The sequence below is a fragment of the Schistocerca americana genome, chromosome 4 (genome assembly GCF_021461395.2).
Source record: "Schistocerca americana isolate TAMUIC-IGC-003095 chromosome 4, iqSchAmer2.1, whole genome shotgun sequence".
NCBI classification, from domain to species: Eukaryota; Metazoa; Arthropoda; class Insecta; order Orthoptera; family Acrididae; genus Schistocerca; species Schistocerca americana.
The window spans coordinates 806,104,347-806,124,757 of record NC_060122.1 but is presented as its reverse complement, the minus strand read 5'-3'; positions in this window follow the sequence as shown (position 1 = coordinate 806,124,757).

Below are 20,411 nucleotides of genomic sequence, written 5' to 3'. Positions count from 1 at the left end.
TTCAGGAAATAAAGAATGCACATGTAAATAAACAGCACAGTACGTGTAAACCTGTAACATGTTAGTTGTAAATAAGCTGGAACACAGTAATGCTAGACAACACGGTAGACAAGTTTACTTCCATACCTCCTTAAGCTGGCTTCTCCGAACCCAGTTCCCTACCTCAAATTGTTCAGTGGAACATTCTCTATCTCCTGTTACATTTTTGTGCGCTCTCATGAAAACACGCTGTATACAGTGTGTCTCATTTATCCTGACCACCCGAAATAACTGTTTGTCCAGATGCAAATTAAAAAATGTTTCAAGCAAATGTTCTTTAGCCGTCATTGGGACAACAATCAGCTTGATTTCCTTAGTTGTAGCTTTATATTTTCAAAGATATGAACAGTGGTATGACTTTCTTAAATGGCATCCTGTATTTTTTATTCGGCAGTTCATTTCCTCTCCTAAAGACCTATTCAGAAATGTATCACAGTGTATCGTTCACTAAACACAACGTTATTAATTACATAGTACAACATTGACGCTGACGCTCCCTGCGCTTAATGCAAGTACTTGGGGTAGTGGAACACATCCACTTGACGACGTTGACAGAGGACAAATGCAAACATAAGCAGAATGCACACCCATCATTCCGTCAACCATCGTCAGTTGAAGAGTTTTTTGAGCAGAATGCACATGAACGAAGAGAAGGTAGAAATGCTATCGGGAATGTAAGTTAGCGGAGCAGCAATTGCAATACCGCTTTCGTATATACGGGTACTATTGGTGCAGTAGTTTAGTCCTTTTAAATACTGTTGTGTAGAGTAGGCACACAGTAAAGGCTGTCCTTCCTACATACTGCAACCACATAACGTTTCTTTTATTGATGTTGTTGTTATTGTTATTGTTGTTGTTGTTGTTGAGGGTAGGCGAAATGTTACGCAGGCAGCGGATCTGTACAGAGAGCGATATCCTGGCAAGAGCCCACCTTCCCGACGGATGTTTTCTCGTCTTGTTGCGACGCTTCAGGAAATAAGAAGTTTCAGCCCACGACAATGCAATCGTCGTAGCAATCGCAAAGACGAAGCTACCGAAGTTACTTTTCTCGCTTCCATTGCTATGAACCCACATGTGAGCACACGACAGCTTGAACACGGGATTGGCATTCCTAAAACCAGTGCACATCGTATTCTTACACGTCACCGGTCCAACAAATGGTTCAAATGGCTCTGAGCACTATGGGACTTAACATCTGTGGTCATCAGTCCCCTAGAACTTAGAACTACTTAAACCTAACTAGCCTAAGGACATCACACACATCCATGCCCGAGGCGGGATTCGAACCTGCGACCGTAGTAGTCGCGCGAGGTTCCATCCTTACCGTGTACACTTACATCAAGAACTGCAGGGGAATGATTTCCAGAATTGTGTACAGTTCTGTCAGTGGGCATTGCAGCAAATCCTCGCCAACCCGAACTTCTTCTCCAATGTTCTATTTACCGATGAATTTTCCTTCTCAAACAAAGGACCGGTAAATCCAAGGAACATGCATTATTGGTCCAGCGACAACGCACGGTGGCTTAGACAGGTGGAACATCAGCATCAATGGAGGGTTAACGTTGGTGTGGCATGCTTGGTACTACAATCATTGGCCCTTATTTCAGCAATGGTAGTCTAAACGGCACAGCGTATGCCAACTTCTTCAGATGAATTCTTCCTCCTCTTCTGGATGAAGTGCCGCTAAGAACCAGAATGCTTATGTGGTGTCAACCCGATAGACGTCCAGCATATACAGTGTGTCCCAGCTATCTTGTTCACCCAAAATATCTGGAACAATAACAGCTATTGGAAAACGACTTTCACCGGTATCAATGTAGGGCTGGAGCCCATGAATGTAAATATTTAGAAACATTCTAAAACGAAAGCATATCTGTTTTTTAACACAAACTTATGTTTTTTAAATGGACCTCCTATATTTTTTCCTCGGCAATCCATAGCATGACAAAGCACATACACAATGGCGTTGATTGCATCGCAATATTTCCATTACATCCCGAGATACTAAGACGCGAAGTTGACGCCTGAAACACCCGACATGCGCTGCTAGCGCACGTCCTGAGGCTCAGGCGTGAACCCCATGCTGCCCGTAATCGCGATGTGATTGACATGCGTAATCACACTTCCATACTTATCAAGAGGGGCGAAACGAATAATACGGTCTGCTGCCATCCTGCATTAACGTCGTACATTCCAGCAGGTATTTATCCCATAGGCTAGGGGTGATGCGATTCTGTAACATATCTGTGTACCACAACGTTAGTCGCAAAGTTAACTTCACTTATCGTTAATCCGTTACTAAAAAGGCAATGCCGTTCAACGTTAAAACTTAACTTTACTGTAGATCTAGTGCAAGTGACAGTTAATCATTCACTCGTAATAGTAAAATTCATGTTGATGGTTTTAGTGAAACGAGCAAATGGACTAAAAGTCTTACAGTTGCTTAGGTAAAAATGTTTTGATTTGGGAAGTTCAGGTAGGACATAGAAGATGAACGTAAACATGTTTAACCAATTATTTTATTATCACATAATTATCAATGTTATGTTTATCTAATCCGTTAAATGACAAATTGATGCAAACAAATGTTTCTTAATATCACTGGGTAAAATGGCGCTTTGTAGAAACTTCCACTGTGATACCAGCACTACATACTAAACATAGCGTTCACATGTCATGCTCAAAGTGATTCCCATTGGCTTGCATACATAGGGTCAGTCTGCGGATGAAGGATGCCCTACTTCGTGCTACTGTTTCCTCTTTGATGGCTGTGCAAGCATCAATAATGCGTTGCTTCGTGTCCTCTGGTGTTGTTGGTTCGTGTTGGTAAACAGCATCCTTCACTGCTCCCCAAAGAAAATAATCCAGCGGTGTAAGGTCCGGAGATCGGGCAGGCCACCTAACTGGGCCACCTCGTCCAATCCACCTACCAGGGAACTTACGGTTCAGAAGTCGTCGTGCTCGTAAGGCGTTATGTGCAGGGAATCCGGCATGCTGATACCACATGACCATTCTCCGGTTCAGAGGTACGGTGTCCAAGAGAACAGGAAGATTGTGTCGTATAAATCTGGAGTATTGTCTGCCATTTTGGATGCCATTTATAAAGAAAGGTCCGATAATGGTATCTCCAATAATCCCACACCAAACATTAACTTTCCACGGACGTTGATGCTCTACCTGACGGAGCCATTATGGATTGTCTGCGGACCAATAATGCATATTCCTCATATTGACCATTCCTTTGTTGGAAAGAGCACATCTGCAAAAAAAAATTGGATTAGTCAGAAGTTTTTGCTGAGCCCACCGACAAAATGTTACCCTATTGCGAAAGTCATTTCCATGAAGATCCTGGTGTAAATGAACATGGTAAGGATGAAATTTATGACGTTTAAGAATACGCTGTGCACTTGATTTCGACACACCAACTTCACGTTAAATTTGACGTGTGCTGATTTGAGGATTCACAGCTATGGTAGCGAGCACAGCAACTTCAGCACGTTCATCTGTGCGTGTTCTAGGACGATGTCGAGGTCTTGGATTTAAGCTTCCCGTTTCACGTAGACGAGATGTGGGACGACCAAACATCCCGCGCGAAGGTGATGGCTTGTCAGGGAATCGTCTTCTGTACAGTCTTTCTGCCTGAACAGCATTTCGTCTACCTACAACAGGGTACAGTACAGGTATGTAGAGTAGGGTAGAAAACAGACATATTAACTTAATAATCATAATGTTCGCTAACAGTACTATCAACAAACAAGCAATCTCATAACGTATTTCCCGTCAACGTACATTCTCCATAGATCAGCAGCATTTCTACCATATCTTCGTGTGTGTACATTATACTGTACAGTATAAGTTCCACAACACAACGTTTATTCACAATGTGTACTACCCCCGTGCCGTCACTAGATTACTCTGATGCACGACTACACTGGCAAGCGGTGTACTGCACGCCAAAGCAACAACAAATGGGATGCTCGGAGGGTGGTGGAGTACAGGAGTTTGCATTGGTCGCAAATCATAAACAAGGCGAAGTGGTAGCAGACCGTATTATTCGTTTCGGACCTCTTGATAAGTATGGAGGTGTGATTACACATGTCAATCACATCGCGATTACGGGCAGCATGGGGTTCACGCCTGAGACTGAGGACGTGCGCTAGCAGCGCATGTCGGGTGTTTCAAGCGTCAACTTCGCGTCTCAATATCTCGGGATGTAATGGGAATATTGCGATGCAATCAACGCCATTGTGTATGTGCTTTGTCATGCTATGGATTGCTGAAGAAAAAAAAATAGAAGGTCCATTTAAAAAAACATAAGTTTGTGTTAAAAAACAGATATGCTTTCGTTTTAGAATGTTTCCAAATATGTACATTCATGGACCTCAGCCCTACATTGATACCTGTGAAAGTCGTTTTCCAATAGCTGTTATTGTTCCAGAGATATTTTGGGTGGACAATGTGGTGTCACCGCCAGACACCACACTTGCTAGGTGGTAGCTTAAATCGGCCGCGGTCCATTTAGTACATGTCGGACCCGCGTGTCGCCACTGTGTGATCGCAGACCGAGCGCCACCACAAGGCAGGTTTCGAGATACGGACTAGCACTCGACCCCAGTTGTACGACGACTTTGCTAGCGACTACACTGACGAAGCCTTCTCTCATTTGCCGAGAGACAGTTAGATTAGCCTTCAGCTAAGTCCATGGCTACGACCTAGCAAGGCGCCATTAACCTTACATAGTTTGACAGTTATCGTATGAAATGTCTCATCAAGAATGCTGTGTTCACAAGAATGGAATAAAGTTAAATATTCGAGGAGCTGCATACTTTTCTTATTAGCATTCACTACTTATCCTGTTCCAGAATTCACTCCCGTCTGCGTTAGATAGCGTGCATTTCGGCCTCCTCTATCTACAAGGTGTTGGCACATTTGCCAACACATCAGACAAGATAGCTGGGACACCCTGTATAGAATTGCGTACACGTCGCGTTCTGAACTGAAGGTATCCTGCCAGATGGATTGGTCGAGGAGGAATAGGTTTTTGGCCTGCTAGGTCTCCTGATTTAAATCCTCTGGACTTTGTTCATTGAGGATGCATTAAAGACGTTATCTATCGCGATATTCCAACAACTCCAGAGGACATGCAGGAACGTATCGTGCGTGCTTGTAATTCTCCTCAGCGGGCAACACTGGAAGCAGTAAATAATTCTTTCCTCCAACGAGTGCATCAGTGTATGGCTGTTTAGGGTCACCACTTTGAGCACCTTTGAATGTTCTACTCCTGGGCAATGGTACAGGAGAGTCAGTCAATTGTGTGTTATGTTTTTACTTTGTTTTCATTTGTTTTCTGCCAACTCCAGCAAGTGGATGAGTTTGTGATTCTGGGCTCAAAGTCAGTGTTGTGTTATGTAATTAATAACGTTGTATTTCAGTGAGTTGTACACTATGATACATTTCTGAATAGGTCTTTAGGAGAGAAAATGAATTACTGAATAAAAAATACAGGGTGCCATTTAAAAAAGTCATACCACTGTCCATATCTTTGTAAAAAAACAAAGTTACAACGAAGGCAGTCATGCTGACTGATGTCCCCCTGACGGCTAAAGAACATTTGCTTGAAACATTTTGTAATTTGCATCTGGACAAACAGCTATTTAGGATGGTCAAGATAAGTGAGACACCCTGTATATTACTGAACAGTTAATACACTTTTATGCATATCGCACATTAAGATCGAGAGGGTTGGCTCAACTTTGATGAAAATATATTAACTGATCAAAAGTATCCGGACACCCCAATGTAACGCGGAACTGACACTAGATGTCAGCGGAGGTAGACCCGTCTGTATAAAGAGGACGCGTTGGATATTGTTTTGTCAGTAAATAAGCAGATAAGGTAAGATAGGTCGGCCAGGGGAGGTCAGTCACTTCGAACGTGGACTAGTCATCCCATACCAACAGATACCTCAGGGACGTTTTAAACCTTATAAAAACTTCCCTAGTCGACCGTCGGAAATGTGGTTGTGAAGTGCGAATGCGAAGGAAAAAGCGACTAGGCAGATCAGATGTACTGACAGACAGGGGCTGTAGAGCACTGCACAGGGTGATTTGAAAAAAAAAATGCATGAAATCAGCGGAAGGAATCTGTCGTGAGTTCCAGACTGGTACCGGCAGTCTAGACAGCACAGTGACAGAGTGTAGGGAGTTCAAAATAATGACGTACGTTGGTTGAGCAGCTCCTCATAATCCACACATTTCTGTAGTCACTGCTAACTGATGCTTCGGATGATGTGAAGAACGAAGCCACTGGACAGTTGATGCCCGCAGACGGGTAATTTGCAGTGATGAATCATGCTGTATGTGACAATCGGATATTAGTGTCTGGGTTAGGTGAATGACTGGTCAACGTTACCTGCCTTCGCGTTCACTACCAACAATGAAGTACGGAGGAGGCAGTGCTAGGATATAGGCGTGTGTTTTGTGGTTCTGATGTCGTCTATATTAATCGACTTATGGAAACGCTCAGTGCCGAAACATCAAAACACACTTTACAGCAATGTGTACCGCTTTCAGTAGACGAACAGTTCAGAGGCGATGATAATACCAACATGACAATTCATTTGTGAGGCAGTTGTTTGTGCACAATAAAATCAATGAAATAGAATGAGCTGCCCAGAGTACCGTCCTGAACCTAATGGAACACCTTCGGGTTGAGACAGAAAAAGGTTCAAAAGGCTCTGAGCACTATGGGACATAACAACGGAGGTCATCAGTCCCCTAGAACTTGGTACTACTTAAACCTAACTAACCTACGGACATCACACACATTCATGTGCGAGGCGGGATTCGAACCTGCGACCATAGCGGTCGCGCGGTTCCAGACTGAAGCGCCTAGAACCGCTCGGGCACTCCGGCCGGCGGTTGAGACACAACATCGACTTCAGTCCTGATGACAGTGACCAGCATCAGTACCTCCTTTGGGTTCGGTCCCTGAGCAACATTCAGAAACTTCATTCACAATGTCCCAATCGGAGTTCTGGAAGTCACAAAGGCGATGGTAGGACACTACCCATATTAATGTCCACTAATAAGTATCCGTATACTTTTGATCAGATAGTGTATATTGCACTGTTCCAGCTTCCATTACGCTTCATCAGGAAACTGTGAAATTAAAATTGGAAAGAGGAGTAATGATAAGATTTTAGTATCACCAAAATTATCCTCTTCAGACCTAGACCACGTTTTCAGATTGCTAACCTGTAAATATAAAGTAGTTATATGTGTTAATGGAGCATATGACTTGTATGCTGGCGGCTTTGTAATGTATGATTCAAGCAGAAATAAACCTCCACAAGAAGTAATGAAAGAACCGACTACGGTAAGTTTGAAAACAGCCCTGAAAATCATTCTGGGAAAGGGGCTTGGTCAAGACTCAGAAGAGGGGAAATGGGAGATGGTGGAGAGGAAAAGGGGTAAGGGGAGAAAGAGGGAAAGCAGAGGAAAGGTTAGCAGGAAAGGGGGGATTGGAAATGGAAGGGGGACATTGAGGAGAAGTGGGAAAAATTGTAAAGAAGGAAGGGGGAAATGGGGGGGGGGGGGGGAGAGGTGAGGGGAAATGAGGGAACAATGTACGAGAATGGGAGATGGGGTAGTGGGAAAATGAGGAAAAGGGAGGAAAGCGTATGGAGAAGGCAGTGAAAGGGGTCAAGGAAAGGGGTGAAGAGAAAGATGGTGGGGGAAAGGGGTAAGAGAATTGGACAGTGAGGTAGGGAGAAATGTGGGAGAAGTGGAAGTAGAGGAAAGGGGGAAACATGCTGAAAAGTTGAATGGATGGATTTAAAGCTGGGAAAAGCTGGAGGGATAAGGCGAAAATGGCAGAAATGGGGCTGATAGTTGCTTATGTTACCGTCTAGTACTTGGCTTGGGAAACGTCACAAAAGCCACAGCAGCAGAAGGATCAGTGATAATGAACACCATGGTGATACTAATGTAAAACCTAAAACTCTGTATTTAAGACGTAAAGGTTGTTTAGTCTCTAAAGGAATCATGGTGGTCTAACAACTTGTAAAAATTTCGGAAGAAGATTTTCAGAAAGTGGCGAAGTATGGTAAAGGTCAAGCAAAATGAAGTGTTCACTGTCAGAGGGTAGAATTTGCAGGAAAAGTGTATGCTCTGAAAGCGATGCGCAAATTGAAGTTCAACTCAGTTCGACTTACTGGTGCCAGAGAGGGCAGAGAATTCTACCAAAACATTCTAGGGCCATAACGTCAGCAATGTACAACGTTGTGGATGTAGTAGGAATTAACAATGTATTTAATACGATACTGGATGAAGAGAATGTTTACCACGAGTAATATCTCAGAAAGTGTATTATTCTTGTTACTTCTCAAACGAACTCACTCCCAATGTTCATCCCTTATATTTACATTTTTCACAATTTGATTGTTTAGATAGTCAGAGCGAAAATACATATAAATAAAAAGTTGTGGTGAAACATGACGGCAAGATAAAAGATTCCCTTGTGTAGCTGGAATGCGATGGTGAAGTAGAAAAATCAGTGAGAAGTGATTCTTGAATAATATTGACCATGGAGAGGGAACGACAGGCGAGAATAAATAATTCTAAATGTAATTTTTTATTTATTTGACCTGTGCACATATTTCATTAACCCAGCATACAGTAAACGAAGTTTATGCTGTTCGAATCCACTGCAACGAATGTCCTGTGTTAAGATGTATTGAAATGACACAGGAAATAAATTTCGAACCCAGTGTGTTCTGAAAGTTAGCGGAGCGCCAAATATAATATCTTTAGGGCTGAGGTAGATGTGGAATCAGTGGTCTTCGTTTCACGAGGCAGCAACAACACCTCAAGTCTGCGGTAATTGTCAACATGTGCTTCTATGATGTAATACATCAACTAGTTTTTGTAAATACGTACGACGTAAATACCTGTTGATATCGGATGTTTAGACAAAGATTCAGTACGGAAATACTGAGTGTTGAAGGATACAAGTGCGATATGGATTCGGTTAAAAACTAAGCAGTGATGACCACAAGGCCGAAATTAAAAGTAATAGTAAAGAAAGACTAACGAGGTAGTAAACGAGTTAGGAGAGAATGGGACTCAACGGACGTTCTCTAGATATCCGAGGAATGGAGTAGGTAAAACAATGAACACACTTCTGCAGAAGATACGAGAAACTGCATGAAACGAGCCTGAGAGGATAAGGAAAAAACAGATCACACAGACATAAGGCCGGACTTAAGGGTGGAAATACACTGTAGCGCAAAAGAAACTGCTATAGGCATGTGTATTCAAATACAGAGATGTAAACAGGCAGAATACGGTGCTGCAGTCGGTAACGCCTATATACGACAACAAATGTCATGTTACAGTCAGTGCACTAGCGGTGGGACGCAACATCACCGAGGTAGCGATGAATTGGGGATTTTCTCGTACGACCATTCCACGAGTGTACCGTGAACACAAGGAATCCTGTAAAACATCAAATCTCTGACATCGCTGGGGCCGGAAAGAGATTCTGCAAGAACGGGACCAACGACGACTGAAGAGAATCGTTCAGCGTGACAAAAGTGCAATTCTTCCGCAAATTGCTGTAGATTTCAGTGCTGGGTCATCAACAAGTGTCAGCGTGCGAACCATTCAACGAAACGTCACCCATATGGGCTGTTCGGAGCCGAAGGCCCGCTCGTGTACCATAGATGACGCCTCGCCTGGGCCCGTCAACACCGACATTGGACTGTTTGTGACTGGAAACTTGTTGCCTGGTCGTACGAGTCTTGTTTCAAATTGTATGAGTTTGTGACTGTGGAGACAACCTCATGAATCCATGTACCACGCGTGTCAGCAGGGGACTGTTCATGCTGGTGGATGCTCTGCAATGGTGTGGGGCGTCTGCAGTTGGAGTGATATGGGACCCCCGACACGCCTAGTTACGACTCTGACTCTGTCTGATCACCGGCATCCATTAATGTCCATTGTGCATTCTGACAGACTTGGGCAACTCAAGCAGGATAATACGACATCCCTCACGTCCAGAATTGCTACACAGTGGCTCCAGGAACACTCTTCTGAGTTTAAACACTTCCTCTGGCCACCAAACTCCCAAGACATGAACATTATTGACCATATGTGGGATGTGGGATGCCTTGCAACGTGCTGTTAAGATGAGATCTCCGTGCTCCTGTACCCTCACGGAGTTATGGACAGCCCTGCAGGATTCATAATGTCAGTTCCCTCCAGCGATACTTCACACATTAGTCACGTCAATGCCACGCCATGTCTTCTGCATGGTCACGGGGCCACTACACGATATTAGGCAGGTGTACCAGACCCTTTGGTTCTTCAGTGTAAAAGGTCTTTGACAGTGACCACGGTATCAGCCCTGGACAGGTGGCCCGCCACCATGGGATAAGCAAGACGACCGTGTGAGCCATTCTGCACGACAGCTGCCGCTATCCGTACCACTTGCAAAAGGCCTTGTTACCTATGGAACTGCCGCCGCAGCGAGAGTTTTGTCGCCAGTTCGTCCCACAGGCCACCAGGGTTCTGGGATGCCTGTAATCCATCCTATTCGCAGAAGAGGCTACTTTTACGAGGGGCGGTATCGTGAACATTCAGAGCCCCCAACTGTGGACTACAAGAACTCCTATGGTATGGTGACAGCAAACCATCAGCATCAGTTCAGCTTGAGCATGTGGGTACAACGTCGTGGGACCAGTCATCTTTCCAGAACTCCTCTCAGGTGAGGCACATCTGGACTTCCTGAAGGTGTCTCTGAATCCCCCGGTGTTGTGAATGCTCTGACTGTAGTTCTCTTTTACATGAAATGAAACGCCAAAAAGAAAAACTGACCAAACATCAATTTTAATAACTCTGATCTTGCGCTTAAATTATTCAGCAACAGACACGAAAATCATAATTTGGTTATTGCCAAACGAAAAAAATACAGCCTCATAAACATTTCTCAAAAAACTATCTACGCCGGATAGTTGGGGAAACCATCGCTGAAGGAAACAGACATGACTTCTTCAAGGATGGTCAAACGGAGAATGGCCGCAATGATTATAAGAAAATTGTAACAAAAATGGGTATTAATGTAAAACACAATGAAACCTTTTGAATGTTGGGCTCCATAAGGTTCCCTTACTGTGCAGCGACCGTGGAATATAAAGTTAGAAAGAACGTAGCTACCAGTCGCTGAAACAATGTTTATTTATCTTGTTGCAAATCGATTTCGACTGATATCGGTCATCATCGCTGGATTTTTCTAACCAATGCATGCCATAAGTAGAAGTCCACGCAGAATTGCCCGAACATTGGAAGGTGCGTAAAACCCTACGAAGCGTTCTTCTTTGCTATCTATTCAAAATTACCCATGTGCACGAGTTGGTTCGTGTTGACCTGCCAGCAAGAGAGACCTTTGCTTTAGAATTTCATGCTCACATGAAAGTGGACAATGACTGGCCGTGGAAGATTTTGTGGACAAACGAAGCCCTCTTCCTTCTAACAGGATGTGTCAATACACAGAATTGTCGAATAAGGGCAATGGAAAATCTACAAGCAAATCAACCAGTACCACTTCATGCTGAAAAGGTCACTGTGTGATGCAGGTTTACGGCATCACTTATCATAGGACCGTATTTTTTCGAAGAGTGCTTCTGGTCCTGTTTTCTGTACCGTCACTGGTAGGCGCTATGAGTGTCTTTGACGCAACCACGTCATTCCAGCCCTCCAACAGCGTGGATGTGTGGATGGGATCATTTTTATGCAAGATGGCACACTTCCGCACATTGCAAATCCATTTCAGCAGCTCCCGGTCCTGTTACCTGTACCGTCACCGGTAAGCGCTATGAGTGTCTTTGGCGCAACCACGTCATTCCAGCTCTCCAACAGCGTGGATGTGTGGATGGGATCATTTTTATGCAAGATGGCACACTTCCGCACATTGCAAATCCATTTCAGCAGCTTCCGGTCCTGTTACCTGCACCGTCACCGGTAAGCACTATGAGCGTCTTTGGCGCAACCACGTCACTCCAGCTCTCCAACAGCGTGGATGTGTGGATGGGATCATTTTTATGCAAGATGGCACACTTCCGCACATTGCAAATCCATTTCAGCAGCTGCTAAAGCGCCATTCCAGAAATGCTAGAATTATCAGCCGCCATTTCCCTACAGCCTGGCCGTCCGGATCACCTGATCTTAATCCGAGTGATTTCTGGGTGTGGGGCTATCTGAAAGATGTTGTGTTCAATGTTCCGATTGCAACCTTAGCTGCAATGAAGGCAGTCACTCGGAAATTAATAATACGATTTGATTTTGACTGATGCTTTTTATGTGGTTTTTGGCCTGAGGACAATTAAAAACCAGTTTCTCCCATCCGATGTGACATGACCTTCCCCTGCTGGATGGGCTTCCATAAGTAACAGTATCACAACCTGTACACATGCACACTGAGTACTACAGTTTGTTTAGCATCAAACGTACACCTTAGACATTGCTGTATGATTCATTTGTCATTTGTAGTCGACCACTATTTAATTATGATGCTTACATCTGTTGCTACATTTTGTATTTATTTTTCTTTTGCTATACGTTTTCCCCCTTCTCCGATAGTATTCCGTTGTAGTTTGACGTTATTCTGACCAGTGGTTTGAAAGTTTAACCTTAATGATAGACACCTTATATGCAAACTACTTGTCAGTGCCTGGCATAGTTAATATCATAGGACTGGTCCTGCGAAGATGCAAAAGAAGACCTGAAGAAGAAGAAGAATGGAATTCTCCTTCCTGATATGCACGAGCAATTATTGTAGGTCCATCCAAGACGACAATGTTCGTCTTCGCGAGTATTTTGAACCCAAGTTATTTGTTATTCTTTGATTCTTTGTGTTACGCCATGCGAACTCGCGTTAGTTAAAAAGATAAAAACTTGAAAGTTATTAAAAAAAGGTCACATTTAACAGTAAGTAACTCCAAAGTGGAAATGAAAAATAAACTTAAATAAAATTGTTGTTAACATTTCAGCAATAAGAATTCCAGCCGAAAGCCCCTATTTACGTAGTAGTAGCTGTGTCTGAGTGTGAAAGTTTATTTTATCTTCCAGTTAAAAATATATTTCTACGGGAAGTAACAAGACTCGAGGAAAAATTACAAAATGTATTAAAGCAATTTAATTTTAATTATTTTAACAAAGGTGTCAATATTTCTGCAATCAGAATAGTATATGAGAATAAACTGATGATTCATTAACATTTTGCTGTATTAATTACACTATATTCCGACGCATTTTCGTAGCGTTAACGTACTACTTTCCATTAATTATAGTGGTTTTCTATTGAGAATAGGTTTGCTCTAGTAACTAAAGGGATTTTTAGAGTATTTGCAAATAACAGAATTGCCATTAAAGCAGTAGTTTTGATAATACGTTGCGTAGCTGAAGCAGTTACATATGCGTTGTGTGTTGGTTTAAAAGTTCTCATACAAGTACCTTGTGTTTGCACGTAAGCCGTGGGTGATAGGGGGTATTATAGGGACCGATGACCTCAGCAGTTTGGTCCCATAAGACCTTACCACAGATTCCGAAACTTTGGTTACGTTGTGTTATGGACTCTTCAGGTAATTGTCAATCGCTGAAGTCTAAACAAGTTTAAGAATAATAGTTAAAGTCATCATAGCTGAACTAATGTCAAAATGGTTGACTTTTTGCTACGAACTGGAGACTGTGAAAGTGGTTGGATGGGATTACGCTTCGCGTATAAAAATTATTTTAATTTTGCTGGGTCATGTCAAATGACAGCGTGGCAAGTGTCATTCTTGTAATCTGCTGAATAATAACACTACTTACGAAGAGGTACAGCGTAAGCTATTCTAGCTAACGATATAACATTCGACACAGGTTATACGATATGATATACGTATTCAGTTGACACTGACATAGTTCAATACCAAAATGTAGAGACGTATTATGTATGACTATAGATGATGGCTTATGAATAAAACTGACACGCGTCTGGTGAAAAATACTCTTCAGTTGCGGTGAGCTTGAGAAGGAAAAACCAAAAATAATTGAAAATTCACTGATTGTTCAGTGATGTTAGTTGATTATTGTGAGGTAAGGACCACAAAATTTAGATATTTTAATACAAACTAATGACACACTGAATGAATTCTACTGATTATACTGTCGTGCATGTTTCTTTAACATTGCGAAGTACAGTTAATCAACAAATCACAATATTCTAGCAAAGCGAGTGACAGGTGTTCCCTGTGTGCAGTTAAGTGGGTACTAGCATTTTTACCACCAACCATTTTTTTTTCCTTTGCTGCTCCGACGTAGTACTGCAGCATTCGCCGTACTGGATCCGATAACAAAATCAGCTACTGCTTTTTTCAAAGAGGGAGTTGTCATAGAAATCGTGCATATTTAAATCCCATTTTTTTTCGATCATCTCTCTCCTCGCCTTCAGAAAGATTAATGTTTTGTCTTCTTGGAAGAGATGTCAATATTTCTTCCCTATGCCTCTTAATTCCACCTCGGTGCTTAGTCCTGTGAACATGTTTCTTGGAAGATGACCAAATGCTGCTTTTTTGCATCCGACTTCTCCGTTTTCACATTCCAATGCTGGCGGCTGAAGTTGATCGTTGAATGTTCCATGTGCGGTTTTCGGAAATCAAATTGTCTTCCGGAATTAGCATTCGATTTACATGGAAAATTCCAGACGCTCTGAAACTTTAAACAGAGTTTGGTACTGTAGCTGACTTTCCTCAGGTTTCATGCAAGAAAGACGAAAATTGCGTTTTTGTTGTCGCTTGTTGTGTGTTGTTGAATGCCCATTGAGCGCATGCTTGCTTCTAAAAGGTGTTCAATGGCTTGAAAACTTCCAAAGAAGGTGGGAGTGCATGTATTTTATGGCTCGGGAGGCATGAGGTCAAAACGTCATGTTCCATATAACATCTGAGAATATTGTCCAATTTTGTGTGGGTCCTGTCAAGGTTCATCAAAAACACTGCAGACATTGCTGGTTTTAATTTCTAAAAAGTCTTACTTATTGTCTGTAAACCACTTGATTGCTGCACTCTTTACTTCTGAACTGACAGAAATTGGAGGACTTCAAGCCGTTAATGCTTTATGTCTAACCACTCTAATAATAATAATATCAACAATAGCAATAATAATCATAACAATAATAATACAGCGTACAGCACTATAGTAGCCCTTGTGCAGTTACTCCTGTGTCGTGCTGCGAATTAATTCATTTATCCTGTTTCGAAGCGAGTAATGAAGTAATTGATGGACTACTGTAGGTACTACCTACAAATTGGAGGAGACTTTTTTTGAGATATTTAGTATTTGTTACGTATATGTCTCACTTTTATCATCAGCGATGTGCGGGACAAAGGATAACATACGCGTGTAGCGGGTGAACTACGCGGGGAACCTATATCTACATTACATTAATGCCACTAGCTGAGAGAGAGCAAATATTGATATCTTATATAATCAGTATGTCTTACAAAATTGAGATAATAGTAACGATTTTTTTGAAAATAATCGTTTAATTTTTACTCCTCAAAAAATTTCATTTTAGCCCAAGTGATCATTACCCCAAGGTTGGGAACCACTGGACTAGAGAGTTACCGTACCATGACTAGGCTGCCGTTAACGCCACAACACAAACGGTTGCTTTTAGAATGTTGTATTGAGCTCTAAATCGCTGTTCTATACCCAGCCACACCACACACAATCAGCAGCCGCTAGACAGAGTACTTTTTAAAGCCCTGAAATCTTATTATTACAATGCTTGCAATTCATACATTAAAATGAATCCAAATAGAAAAAGACTAGTGTTCGGAGGACGGCTTACAAAGGCATGGGTACAAGCAGCTACGACAGAGAATGCAATATCGGGGTTCAGAAGCACAGGAATCATCCATTTTAATCCTGATGTCATCCCCGAATACACGTTTTTAACATCAGCTTGAGATCATTATCAGGAAAACAACGAACGACATGAAAACAGATCTACTTCACTTCGCCCATGTTGTTCGCACTGGCAAGAAATAGCTAATCCCTCGGAATAAGCGACCGCAGACGTAGATAGCGATCAGGGATTTGAACACATACAAGCTTCACCACAGCTGGGCTGTTTGCAGCGCGCGGAAAATCCACAGGAAAACATGCAGGCTTCATCAGAAGCAACAGATATGACCGCGACGGTGCCAACAGAAGAATCTCAAATAACCCCTGGCAAACTATTGGACCATATTTCGCCGATACCTATCCTAGATAAAGTTGCATCTGCAAGGAAGAAGTCCAGAGCTTTAGCTGAGGTTTTGACTTCTCCAGAAAACATCGACAACCTGCGAAGGAGAAAACGACAAAATGAGTCAGTGAAGAGTAGAGCAAATGCTAAAAAGAGGACCAAAGAGAAACCGTATCCAAAGGAAAAACCGGAACCAAAGGAAAAACCGTAACCAAAGGAAAAACCGTAACCAAAGAAAAAATCTTAACCAAAGAGACTACCAAAGGAGCTATCAAAAAGAAGCAGCCCACGAAACGAAAAGCGTCTACCACTGACACCGAAACCGACTCGCCGCTGGATATCCAATTGCAAGACGATGATGACAACGCGGACGATGAAGAATGTTGCTGTGTAGGGTGCGGTGAATTGTACAGTTGCACTAAAAAGGATGTGGATTGGATCAAATGTATTAGCTGCCAACGTTGGCTGCATGAAGACAGTTCAAAATATGAATCTATGTGTGACGTATGTGGCAAAAAGCAGGGGAAATAAGTTCACCATTTCACCCAAAGGGCATTCGCCATTAATAAAAATAAGTATTTCTTTTTAACTGTTGTAGTGCCTTAAAGAGGATGTGGTACTGTTAATGTGTTACTTATGTATTTTGTGAAAGGAGAGTGTTTTTATTTTGTTCAAATAAACAATTTCTTGTCTTTTACGAGGCCCAAATTTTTTGTTCATCATATCACCCTGATTTACCCTAAATGAAAAGAGCTGCACCGAAGGCGAGCCAAATATCTCATCCAAGGATGTACTGATATATCATGCCATCAAGTTTTTCCACAAAAACGATGCTCTACAGCGAAATGTCTTATTTGTAATATCCTTGGAACAGCGAGTCCAATCATCAAAGCTCTGACATATACGCAAATAAAACTTATACAAACGCAACGTGTCTTGTACACCGTAGAGGCCTTTATTAGCATCAAGACTGTATAACCGTATTACCATGAATAAATACAAACTGATTTGTTTACTTGCATACATTAGTAGTCTCGTTGAAATCAATACGTGAATCAATGTTGAGATCCTGGAGCCGTAGGTCATAGTATGTGTGCATTCAAGTTTGTTTAATATATAAATCTGATTGCTACAGTTTCAAGTTGACTGCTGAAATAATTATTTTAAAAAAAGTTATTGATAACATACAAAAACTGAAGGATTTTGAATTGGGGACCAGAAGGATGCTTTGATGTGCTGAAGGAATTCTCACTTGGTTTCAGATAAGTCATAAACTTAAATACAAGATGGTTCTAGGAGAAAGATAGCTGTTGTCGAAAATGATTTGAACATGTTCAACCTTGACTGAGATTTTCACTCTGCAGCGGAGTGTGTGCTGATATGAAACTTCCTGGCAGATTAAAACTGTGTGCCCGACCGAGACTCGAACTCGGGACCTTTGCCTTTCGCGGGCAAGTGCTCTACCAACTGAGCTACCGAAACATCCTCCAGGCTGTGGCTAAGCCATGTCTCCGCAATATCCTTTCTTTCAGGAGTGCTAGTTCTGCAAGGTTCGCAGGAGAGCTCCTGTAAAGTTTGGAAGGTAGGAGACGAGGTACTGGCAGAAGTAAAGCTGTGAGTACCGGGCGTGAATCGTGCTTCGGTAGCTCAGTTGGTAGAGCACTTGCCCGCGAAAGGCAAAGGTCCCGTGTTCGAGTCTCGGACGGGCACACAGTTTTAATCTGCCAGGAAGTTTCATATCAGCGCACACTTCGCTGCAGAGTGAAAATCTCGTTCTGGAAACATCCCCCAGACTGTGGCTAAGCCATGTCTCCGCCAATATCCTTTCTTTCAGGAGTGCTAGTTCTGCAAGGTTCGCAGGAGAGCTTCTGTAAAGTTTGGAAGGTAGGAGACGAGGTACTGGCAGAAGTAAAGCTGTGAGTACCGGGCGTGAGTCGTGCTTCGGTAGCAGCTCAGTTGGTAGAGCACTTGCCCGCGAAAGGCAAAGGTCCCGAGTTCGAGTCTCGGTCGGGCACACAGTTTTAATCTGCCAGGAAGTTTCATGTTCAACCTTATCAGTTATCTATCCCAACGTTGTGATTCCTTTGCTGTGCGATAGTGAACCCTATATTAGAAGACTTTCCCTTTCTTTTAGCAAAGAGGCAACGCGTTATATTAAAAAGCTAATTCCATTGGCAGTATAGAGTGAAGTTGTCTGACGATATCTGCATGCGTCACGTATTTATACATGTGTGTCGCAAATAAGTGTAGCGTTGTCAGCGAATGAGCTTTGATATCGTGTGTGTGTGCGTGTGTGTGTGTGTGTGTGTGTGTGTGTGTTTGTATGTGTGCGTCGGTTTTTCAGAGAAAAGAATAAGAAAAGATTTTAACAACGGCAGAGAGCATGATGACGAGAACTGCACCCTGGCTGAAAAGCACTTCGCACCCAGACGTCCACTTTGCATGCCAAGACGACCGGAATCATTGCTCGCCTACGCTGCCCACAGTCAGGAAATAACAGGCCTAGCTTCATGGCGACGCCCCCCATTGTTTCCTCTCCTCCTCCTCCTTTGGTTTCTCGGAAAAAGCGCCACTTCTCACCTTCCGTCGGACATCCCCACTGCCTCACTCCTCCCCCCCCCCCCTTCCAAGCGCCCCTTCCAGGTAGCCTCTTCCCCGTTACTCATTAGCATAAACGCACCTGAGTTCGCACCGTGGCCATACTTTCTAACTGCCGAGCGGCGCGGTGGGAAGCAAGGTGTCGCTGTGGAAGACCGTGTCATCCAATTATATTTCGTGATTAACATTGACACGTGCAGCGAGACTTATTAATTTTTAGTGAGCTTATTAACGCTCTCGTGGCGTAATATCTTTCGGACTCAGTGCCAGTTTAATTGTTGTTGTGGGACGGAAAACGAGCATTAGGGTTCCAGAAACCTATTTAGTATCCGTAATAATACATCAGCGTAATTCCCAAAGGAGGAAGAAGGATGCGCACCGCTTGGGAGTGACAGGAACATCTGCTTTCCTTCCGGAAGGAGGACGTCAAAAGTCTGTTATGAACGCTTGTTAGATATACTTTTCTAGCGATCAGGAGCGCACGCGTGTCACAAAGCAACCAAACACGTGCTGACGAGTAGATTAGAGGAGACACATTAAAACTGCGGAAGGCACGGAACGGAATGTGAGATAATTTTGATTGCTAGGATGAAACATTATACAAGATGGGTGCAGAGATAGACATAGAAGACAGTCGAGAGTCTGTTGGTGTACGTTTTTGACTTAGTTTGTGGATAATTTTTTTCAGTCCGTATGACTGAAACGTAGATTATGTAGCATTTATTATTGGTTTTTCCGTCTTAAGCCTTACTGCAGTTAAAGAGTATTTTTCAACAGACTCGTTTGCCTTTTACTTATGAAGTATGTTCTTTGATCAATCTGAAATATGGATACATAATATGTCTCTCCATTTTCGTATTTACGGATTAAAAACAGTATTTTTCATAAAAACGGCCTGCAATTGACTCACGCTATGTTTGGTACTGGGAGATGAAGAAGCTTGCACAGGATAGAGTAGCATGGAGAGCTGCATCAAACCAGTCTCAGGACTGAAGACCACAACAACAACACCACATGCTTGCCTCTTGTTTACATATTCTGCAAACCACTGCTTTTTCCTTAACTGTTAGCGCAGATTGAGTTTGAAAGAAACTTGGTTGCTCATTCACATTTGGCAATGCCTCTTCTTTTTAAATTAATATTTCGCCTTTTTAAATTACTGGAGCACTTAGTATAATATTAAATATAGAAATATGACCACACCCTTACCTACTTTGCCTACTATCAATCGCAGCCACCAGCTGCCCCCCCCCCTCCCTCCTCCTCCTCCTGCACTCATACGTCAAACGTCTGCTGAAGATCTAACACATTCACAACCAACAGCTCACCCCACCCGCCCGTCAACACACACACACACACACACACACGCACACACACGTTTGTACAAGTACAAACTCACCAGTACGGGAGAAAATTGCATTCGCAGGGTTACCAGCAGAGACACCCTACAGACAAAACAAATGAATGAACACAAACACTGCGCTGAG